This window comes from Macaca mulatta, chromosome 17, assembly GCF_049350105.2.
Source record: "Macaca mulatta isolate MMU2019108-1 chromosome 17, T2T-MMU8v2.0, whole genome shotgun sequence".
NCBI classification, from domain to species: domain Eukaryota; kingdom Metazoa; phylum Chordata; class Mammalia; order Primates; family Cercopithecidae; genus Macaca; species Macaca mulatta.
The window spans coordinates 29301132-29310911 of NC_133422.1; the positions used below are offsets into that span (position 1 = coordinate 29301132).

The 9780-nt window shown below is 33.5% G+C and overlaps 1 long non-coding RNA gene across 3 annotated transcripts in view; it reads right to left on the reverse strand.

Moving 5' to 3' along the window:
• Positions 1 to 9771, reverse strand: part of LOC144336339 (uncharacterized) — an 85337-nt gene extending 75566 nt beyond the window's left edge. For 2 of the 3 annotated variants that reach the window (XR_013408003.1, XR_013408004.1), the window contains exons 1-2: positions 9553 to 9728; positions 3269 to 3363 (exon numbers count right to left, since the gene is read on the reverse strand). This is a non-coding gene — a long non-coding RNA (uncharacterized LOC144336339). Of the gene's footprint in view, positions 1 to 3268; positions 3364 to 9552 lie in introns of all 3 variants that reach the window. The other variant, XR_013408002.1, reaches the window with a different exon arrangement.
• Positions 9772 to 9780: the final 9 nt, after the last annotated feature.

The window sequence follows — 9780 nt, forward strand, 5'->3', positions numbered from 1 at the left end:
AAGTACATAGTATTAATTGATGAGTAACAGAAATATTCATTGTTCAATTACCTTTAAATGTAATGTGATGCTATTTATAGATTTACAGCTTTAACTCTAAAGGCAACTCATCTTTTAGAACCTTAAGCAATTTGTGATTCAGGAAAATATAAAAAGTCAGAAAAATTTGGAGATCTATAAACTATTAAAAAGAAAAACCCACATAGGCTAGAACTGGCTAGTAAGTTTAAATAATAATACTTAATCAAGAAGGCTAAGTTTGAGACATTTTAAAATAAAAGTATGAAACAGTAGCAATATTTTAAATTTAGATATTTTGTAAAAAATGAAAACCCAACCCCAATCTTCTATTTTTATCAAAATTGAAAAATTTTTCTGCTTAGCAGCTCAATGAGGAACAAAAAATGTTAATAATAATAAAAATAATTCTGAAGATCAGAGGATACCAAGATACTTTATTTGTTTGGTATGAAGGATATAAAATAAAAAAGACTAACAGCAAATCCTAAAGAAAGATTTTAAAAAATCTAGACACTTAGAAACAGTAATGGATTAATAAACTATTAACCAGTAGGATTAATCAGTCTCAGCAGCCACATGTGAAATATGCTTCACATATCTCCTCCAAGATTCTAACCATGAAAATTGGAAAGTAAAACTAAATCAAATAATATGCTAATGAAGTATCAAAAGTATGGTTTGTGGTGCTGTGAATAGAAATTTCACCTCAAAATGTATTTAATATGAATTTTAAACCCTCACATTAATTATTACCCTTTGAAAAATGCTTATCAGAAAATATAATTCTGATACATTAGATCTCATTTGAAGAAAAACAACTGAAATAGGTTAAGGATGTTATTTGCTAGTTTAAGAAAAAACATATAAAATACACACATGTACAAAACTGCTTCAAATAAATACTTTTAAAACTTTTATTTAAAAAGTTAATTGTATCTATTATTTAACAAATTCTAAGCAATATATAAAACCTCTATTAAAATTGTCATAGCTGACAAACTGCCTAAAATGTAACATATCCTTATAAACTAGTATTATACATCTGACAAATAACAAATAATTTTAAGTTCCTTCATATGTAGATATGTTAAGTTTCCTCTATTCTAGTTTATTCAAATATTCTTTCTATCCTAAAAAAACTATTTCAGTAAGACAGGAACAACCATGGTATAACTGTATTTTAGGGACAGCTAAGAATTTTTCCCAAAAGTGAATGTTATTTAACCCTGATTATGCATTTAGCCAAAAACATAAATATTGAACAAAGGCGATACAAATCACTGAAAAAAAGATAAAAATTAACACAATAAATCTCTTCCCCCAAATTCTGACATAATTAACTACATATCAGTGCTTAAATTTAGATAATCAGGTTTGCAAATTTAAAACAGCCAAAATCTTTACAAAATGTCTTTCAAGGGGTAGTTAAAAGAGAGCCAATCATACATAGCGTTAAACCCTTTGTTAATTGGTCTCCTAAAATAACATACTCCTAATTAGGTTAAAGTTTCTCACCCTGTAAGAATTTACCAAATACAAGTAAACTGTTAATATTTGTATTGATTCTTCTAGATATGAAATTATTTACTAAGCTAAATTATTAGAAGTTTATAACCTAGTAAAATAACTATAGGAAGAACAATTATGTGATGCTATATATTTGTGTTCAAAATAAGTTTGGATATCTTCAAAGATCACAAATCATAAACTCTCTAAATTTGGAACAACTCTGTGGATTTATATCTTATCTACCATATAAACTCAAATGTTGTCTCTCTTTTCCTATTTAACTCATTAAGGTTGTTGTAAAGATACGCACTGAAAGTGATAAACTGAACCTGGATTTTTTTCCCCAGACACTCATGTAACCATATTTTTCACTTTTCATCTTAATGTTCTCTAACCTGAAAAATACTTGTTAAGTCAGGGAGGGAAAAATTGCATTTATTTTCATTCTATTCAAACTAAGCTGCTTTTTCATAAAAAATCAAATCAAATCAAATCAAACATATGAAGACATTCTACACCTTATAATTATCTCAATCACATTACAATATGACACCAATATAAAAGTATTTAAACTTCACCCTTATATTAAACTCTGATTTCTAAACATTTTTACATTTTGTTTAACTTCAACTGTTAATCGATTAATTCCTGGATTATCTACCTAATATCCAACAATATAGAAATATCAAATTTCAGTTTTTAGTATTTTGATATGTATTTCAACATTCACTCTTAAACACATCTCAGAATTCACCTTTAAAAATTTTACATTGTTGGAAGTTAAAAGCAGTTCTATGATCATGATGATATACTTCATTCTTAAGACTAAATAATAATTTTCTCATGAAAACAACTTTTGACATTTCCTCTAAGTATATAAATATTTTAGGTGAAAAAATCAAAATAAATATTGTACTATGTTAGTAAACCTTACTTTAGCAAGTAGTTTTTACATAAACACATACATATGTACATATAATACTTTACTATGAAAGAATTAACCAAGTAATACTTAGTAATACTGTTCAATAAGTTCATTTTCACTATACTAGATTACTATTTTAGAAAATAAAAGCTGTATTAGTTAAATACTATCTGAAATTTTCAACTAAAACTATAAAAATCACTGGAGGTTTAGGGATTCTACAATTTTATTTTTAGAGTCTGCAACTTTTGATATTAACAACTTATTTTACTCAGCGTATCTTGAGTAAGACACTAGTAATTTCTGCTTAAGAAAGTGGTTTTTTCAGTTTCGACCATATTGCCACTTTTGGTTAGGGCAGTACTTGGAATACTTTACATTTTCTTAAAATATTCTCATCAATTTTACCTAATTTTGTGGGCTCTACCTACTACTCTACCACCTGTCAAACAGCTAAGCACCAAATTCCATTTGATTTAAACTCTCCATTTTATAAGATAAAAAGTTCATATTTTACTGAGTACACTGTAATAACCTTAAGAAAATAAAAATTACTATATATACATATTTTTGGAATAAATTCAGTTGGAGTTACACCTTAGGATGATGAAAAGAACATTAAATGTATAAAAAAAATTTGGAGTTTTAGTAAGCTAGACAACTCAGCTATGGCCACTTCACATGATGATTTCTGTTTATTAGTAATTATTGATTTTAGTTCACATAAAAGTTTCAGCTTTACCAATTGCATAGTCCAATTAATAAATATTGCGAAGGCATAAAATTATATGGTTTTAAAATTCATTAGTATACCTTAATCTCATGTCATGTTCCAATGCATTATGTGAGTATTCAATCAAAGAAGTGAGGCTGTTCTCCAGAATTGGTTCTCTGCTACAGGTCAAAACCTGCAATAAAAACGTCATGTATTATAGCATGAAGACACTCAACAGATTTCCATCTCCTGCAGTTCCACAGTTGATCCCTGAACACAGGGGTATGGTCTTCAAAATGACCCCAATCTTGCCAATGTTCAGGGAAGTTCTAACTTGAAAATGTTTTTAAAATAGAAATAACTTGATTAGAAACACCTGTGATATGCTTTATCATCCGAAGCCTCTTCAAACAAATCAGATTAATATGTTTCTGCTTTCATTTCTCTTTAGGGCATTCATGTTCAAAGTAGTATGAGTGAGTGTGTATGCGGGTAGCTGTTAAGAGGACTGGTACAAGAGGAGTTCATAAGGAAAATATCAGAACCGTAGTTTGTACTTGTAAAACTCATAAATTCCACACAGTTTAAAAAGTTACTGAAGGGACAGGGACAAAATTTAACTTTCTCTCCAAATTATCAAATGTTTTAAGGATGACAGAATTTACCATTCTTTTCTTTCTTTTTTTTTTTTTTTTTTCTTTTGAGACGAAGTTTTGCTCTTGTTGCCCAGGCTGGAGCGCAATGGCACGATATAGACTCACTGCAACCTCTGCCTTCCAGGTTTAAGGGATTCTCCTGCCTCAGCCTCCCAAGTAGCTGGGATTACAGGTGCCCGCCACCATGCCTGGCTAAGAATTTACCATTATTTTCAACTTTATCTATTGCCAAGCCTAAGTGAAAAACATCAGTATTTCCAAATATTTTAATACATTACAGTCCTAACAGACCAAAATGTGGAGCTTATTTTTTTTTTAACAAGTTAACATATTTACAAATAATAAATGGACCACTACTAGACCAAATGGTTTTTTAATGTTTCTAAGTAGCAGTGAGATGTAGCTGAATATATGTTAAGTGTTTTTTTTTCATTTGTTTCACCTTTCTGAATTATAATGATTCAGTGGCAATCGACTATATAAAAATATTAAATTACCAAAGGTGTATCATGTATTACATGTAAATCATAATGCTCTGAATAAATTTTCCACTTATATTTAAGAATAGCTTAGGAAAATGAAAGAATAAAAACTAGAAGAACCTTTATTGCTCTGTTTCCAAATATTTGATTGTTTAATGACAAAACCCACACAATTATCCATAACTTACAAACACCAATCCAAATGCCATGACATTTTAAAAAATTACAATCATTTATACACAGTCTTCCTCAAAAGACACAGTTTTCTATATTTGAGCACTCTGAAAATTAAGGTATCTTAAGTTTAAAAATCATAGAAGGAAAACAGTAGAAAACAAAATGTACTACATGCCAAATGTTAAATTTTTAAATAGTAGGGAGACGAAAAATACTAAGCAATAAGAAGCAAAAGAGGTTTGGAGATAAATAAAATAATAAACCAATGTGTATGATAAAAAAGACGATATTAAAAACACTTCAAATAGTAAAACTCAAATCTAAAATCTATTACAAAATAGAGCTTCCTATTTATTCTTAGAAACCACTATGAGTTATTCCAGTACAAATTTTCTTTACTGAAATAAGGCAGGATTAAACAAAGGTATAGTAAACTTCTTATAATTTGATAAGAAATATTAATATTCAAATATATATTTAATATCAATTCCAATATTTAAAACTTGTCTTTCTAAAAGGAAGATCCTTTAGAGCATCTCTTATACAGACCAAAAAATAAAAACAAAAAACCAACCAAGTCAAAAAAATAAAAAAAATTCAGTTCCCCGCCAGAAAGTAATATTTATATGAAGGATCTACAATCATTTGTACTTGCAAATAACGAGATAAACATATAATAGTAATGTGATATTCTAAAAATCCATCTTGTTACTCTTAAGACAATCACGTTAAAGTTTTAATACTGTCACTTCTAAAAATTAAATGCTTAATCTCATTTTCAATGCTTATTTGAAATAAAGTGGTATTTTACTACTGATTTCCTTTGGTGTTATGAGATTTGGGGCTACAAAATTTCAGCAAGTCATAGTTTGAGCTCTAATTATGTGCCAAAATTAGTTGCCTGGCATACAATGTTTCAAAGTTTGCTGAATTAAAAACAAAAAAAAACCAAAAACCCCCACGAAACTATATGTATGATAATTTTTTCTAAAATGTTTTTTCTAGTTATAATCAGACCAAAAATCTGTCTTCTAAAAAGGGGTTAAAAAGAAATTAATATGTGACTTTTTAAGCTTTATTAGACAAAAGAAAAAAAAGACGAGCCAATTTTAGGTAATATTTTAAAATAAGAGAAATTTTTATAGAATAATTTTTCGAAACTATAAATTTATAATCTTTTGAAGAAAACTAATGTGTCATATATAAGAATTATCTAATACAGTCTCTAGGAATTTTTTTCATTTTGTAAACCAAATCAACTGACCCATATTTCTGGCTTTAAGTATTCTGTGACATTCTAAATAGTTACTACCTACCAATAAACAAACAAACAAAAATATATACAAGTCTCCACAAAACAAAAAACAAACTACATAAAGCATGATGAAACTAGGAATTCAGATTATGAAAGCTACTTTAAAATTTTTATCCTTAGCTGTAGTTCATGCAAAACATTAAAACTGATATTAATCTGATTAGAAAAAATATGCAGTGTTACATACAAACACCCGAGGCTACATTTTGTAAATGTACAACTAAGGTTAACAGCATTTTTTTTAAAGTCTGTAACTGCACTTTTATTTGAATTTTTAAAAATAGTGTGGAGGTAAACAAATGAAAATCAATGCTACCAGGAAGACTGATACCTTACCCTCTCTAGTCCCCTTTCCCCCACAATATGTAAACATAGCCTTAAAAAGAGGTGACCTATTATAGCAACACCACACCCCGCAGTTGCTTTCCTATGGTAATAAATGACTTTACTAGTCCTTATAATACAAATTACAGCTGTCAATTTCTACAGAAAAATATGGATAAGTGCACATAAACATTAAAAAATACACATCTGTTGTACCTTATATCTATATGCCCACAAATCTAAAACCAACATCTTCCTCTTATATAGCATCACATAAAAGTGAAAATATTTTGAATGCTGTGGATTTTATTTAGGCGCTAGTGTATTCTCAAGTTTGAAGTGATGTATTTTAAATAAAGGAATCACTCGCTTCTTTTAAAAATGGCTTATTAAACAAACAATCCTTTACCCATTACCCCCTAAACAAACAAAAAAATCCCATAAACCAAAGTGCTAAAAATGTATGGTTATACTTAACCAGCCTGGTGGAATTTAAAGCTTGCCCCCAACTCTCCCCAAAACTCACATAATTTGAATGAAAATACAAAACTCAAAACAAAAACCATCAGTAAAAAGCAAAACCCAGGAGTTCTGGTACTTTAGGTATAATTACGTTTAAAATAGAAATGAGATCTCCTACAATTTCATTAAATCAAATTTTATAGAGAAGATAATTAGCACTTTTTATGAAATTTTCATAAGATGACTCAAAATAAATAGCTCTGAACAAAGGTAATGAAAAGGGGTCTGTTATCACAATTCTTGTTATGAGGGCAGTACAAAATGGTATGAATTATAAACTCAGCCATTCCACTTACTAATATAAATTATATTTACAGCCCTACAGAGATTTATAAAAGCCATAAGATTTTTTATTTGAATATTTTTTAACAATGCGTATTTGACTTAATGCGAACATACACACTATAAGCTTCAAAATTTTAACTACTATTCATAAAAGAATATAAACTTCTATTAAATTAAAACAATTCTTTCTTAAAGTATCTACAGCTGTTTATCAGTGAGGTTACCGCTTTTCTTTGAAAACCACACCTGCCTTTTATCAAGATGCAATTAAATAGAATGACAAGCTCGGTAATAAATGGAAATATATTGACGGCTATCTCAAGCAACATCGAACAAAAATCAACTGAAAATCACCACATAAAAAACAGCACACTGACACTGTTGTATACAATATATTTCTTCATAATGAATTTATCAAAGGAACGAAATAATATATACGCACCTGTGCTTACCTGTTGTCTAAATTAACATGAATGTCTTGTAAATTAAAGTTTTAGTTCACTGCAGTTACTGAATTAGCAAAATGTCTATTTTCACTAGATGCGAAAAGTTTTTTTAAACAAGATGTTCAATTTTTATGGAAAATGTTAAAAAGATCATTCGTGAACATTAAGAAAATTAAAGTTTATTTGCATCAAAATGAAAGAAACAACTGTCCGGTAATCTGCATCCAACAAATATATGTAGTTTAAGGTGAAAAAGTCCTATCAAAGGAAAAAAACTAAATATTTCACTCAGTTTTTAACCAATAAAGAACAGTGACAAATATATAAATGTCTTGTAATTTCAACCAGCAGAAACATAATTTTGCGAAAACAGCCTCTTCAGTTTTACTTTTAATATACATTTGATAACTACACGAAAATCCTTTCCGAGAGAAAAAAACTATTAAAAACCAACTTTTTTTTTCTAAACTCTCGTCCTAACGTTTCGTAGCTATTTCCGTGGTTCTCTGGCTAAAAGTATAATTTTTCGTAAAGTCGAGAATTATAAACTAGCGTTCAACATTCAAACCCCCCAAGGCCCGCTTCCTTCCAGCCAATCAGGGGGTAACAAGTCCAGAGTTTAGGGAGCTCCGTTAGACACAATTTGAAAAACATCACACTGCACTCTTCTATTCTCCTCCGGGAAACATTCTAAGCGAGGGCGGGTCCCCTAGTCTTCATAGAATATAAAAAATAAATCAATCGTTATATCAATTCCAGGGGGAAAAACTGTAGGCAGGCAGTCCTAAAGAAGCGTGTCACTGCGGTTCCCAGGAAGCGTTATTCCTCTTTGCGAACAACTGAACAGAATAGCTGCTGCAAAAAGCATCTCCGGAGTATTTGCAACCCAGAGCCGTGCGCCCGACACGCAATACACCGGCAAAGGGTTAATGTAGTGGTGCCTCCAGCGCGGAAAAGAACTCAAGATCTAATACATCCTTAACGCGGGATTTTTACAAAGGCCATAAAAGTATTACCTAAAGTTAATGCCGTCACTGGCTCACATTACTCAAGAGCTGTGGAGTAGGAATTGATAGAAACCACCAGCTAAGGGGGGAAAAAAATCACCGAAGGGAAAGACAAATAACAACTCTCGTCCCTCCTCCGCAGCGTCAAGAAAAGGTGGGGATCGCAAAATTACCGTTAAGTTGTCCGGGTAAAGACTTTTGGGGGAGGAAAACATCAATAGTTTCACAGATTGCTTTTTTCTTTTCGAAATGTTTCAAACACCGGAGAAGAAAAAAGTCTTCTAAGAAAAGTGCGACTCGGAGGAAATAGCCAGAAGGAAATCGCTAGCTCGAAGCCCCATCTTTCATCTCACCCGTGAACACCCCTCCCCCTTGAGAAAGGACAACGCTGCGAGAGCAAATGACAAAAATCCCCAGAAAGAAGCTAAAGTCCAGCATCTTTCCTAAGAGCCCGCTACAACCTCAAATGCCTGCCCCTGCCCCATCTTGGAAGCGCGAGCCGCGGCCAGTCCAACCTACCTAGAGACCTCACCGGGACCCGGCGCGCCGGGGGAGGGCAGCCAGGGCTTGGGAAACTCTCTTTCCTGGGGCACCTCACCATTTAGCGTCAAAAGACAATATAGAAAGATGGGTGCCGGGCGGTGGCGGGGGGAACTGTTGCCACGACCCACCGGAGGGACCCATGACTCCGGGTCCTGAATTTTCTGTCGACCTTAAGTTTCTTGTCACGAGATGACGGCCATCACCGGGTCGGGAAAAAGGCGAGAAAAGGCGGCCCGGTTCGGAAATGGGGGAGGGGCGCGCGTCCAGTCCTCCTGTCAAGGAGCGGCCGCCTGCAGAGACCACGCCGTGCGCCGTCCCCGGCTCCGGTCCCGGGCGGGGGGTCTTGCTGACAGATCCGCTGGGCGGCGGCTGCTCCGCCGCAGCCGGTCCAGGTCCCGCTCAAACTGCAGCTCCCCTCCCCCCACAGCCCCGTCTCTCTGCGCTCCCGCCACATTCCGCTCGCCGCCGCCCACTCGCAGACGCCCAAGTTGCCCCTAACCCCACTTCCTCGGATTTTTCGCGATTGAGAGCAGACCCTGCGCCCACTCCCTGCACCCCCCACTGCCTCCGGGTCCCACCACTGCCACCTCCCAAGTCCCGCTCTGCTACTTCTTCAGGCTCTTACCGACTGCGCCAGCCTTGGCGAAGCTCCGCCGACTGCCCTTTGCTCCAAGTAATTTTTGGTGATTTTTAAAGTAATTTTTCCGGCGGAGTCACAGTGGCGCTATACTCTCGGACAGGTTATCCTGTCTCTCCCGCTAGATTGATGAGATCAGGCATCACTCGAAAATGGCGCCGAAAGCGCTGAGGCTCCTCATTCAAATTCGTTAGAGCCAACCCCGCCGCCCCGGGG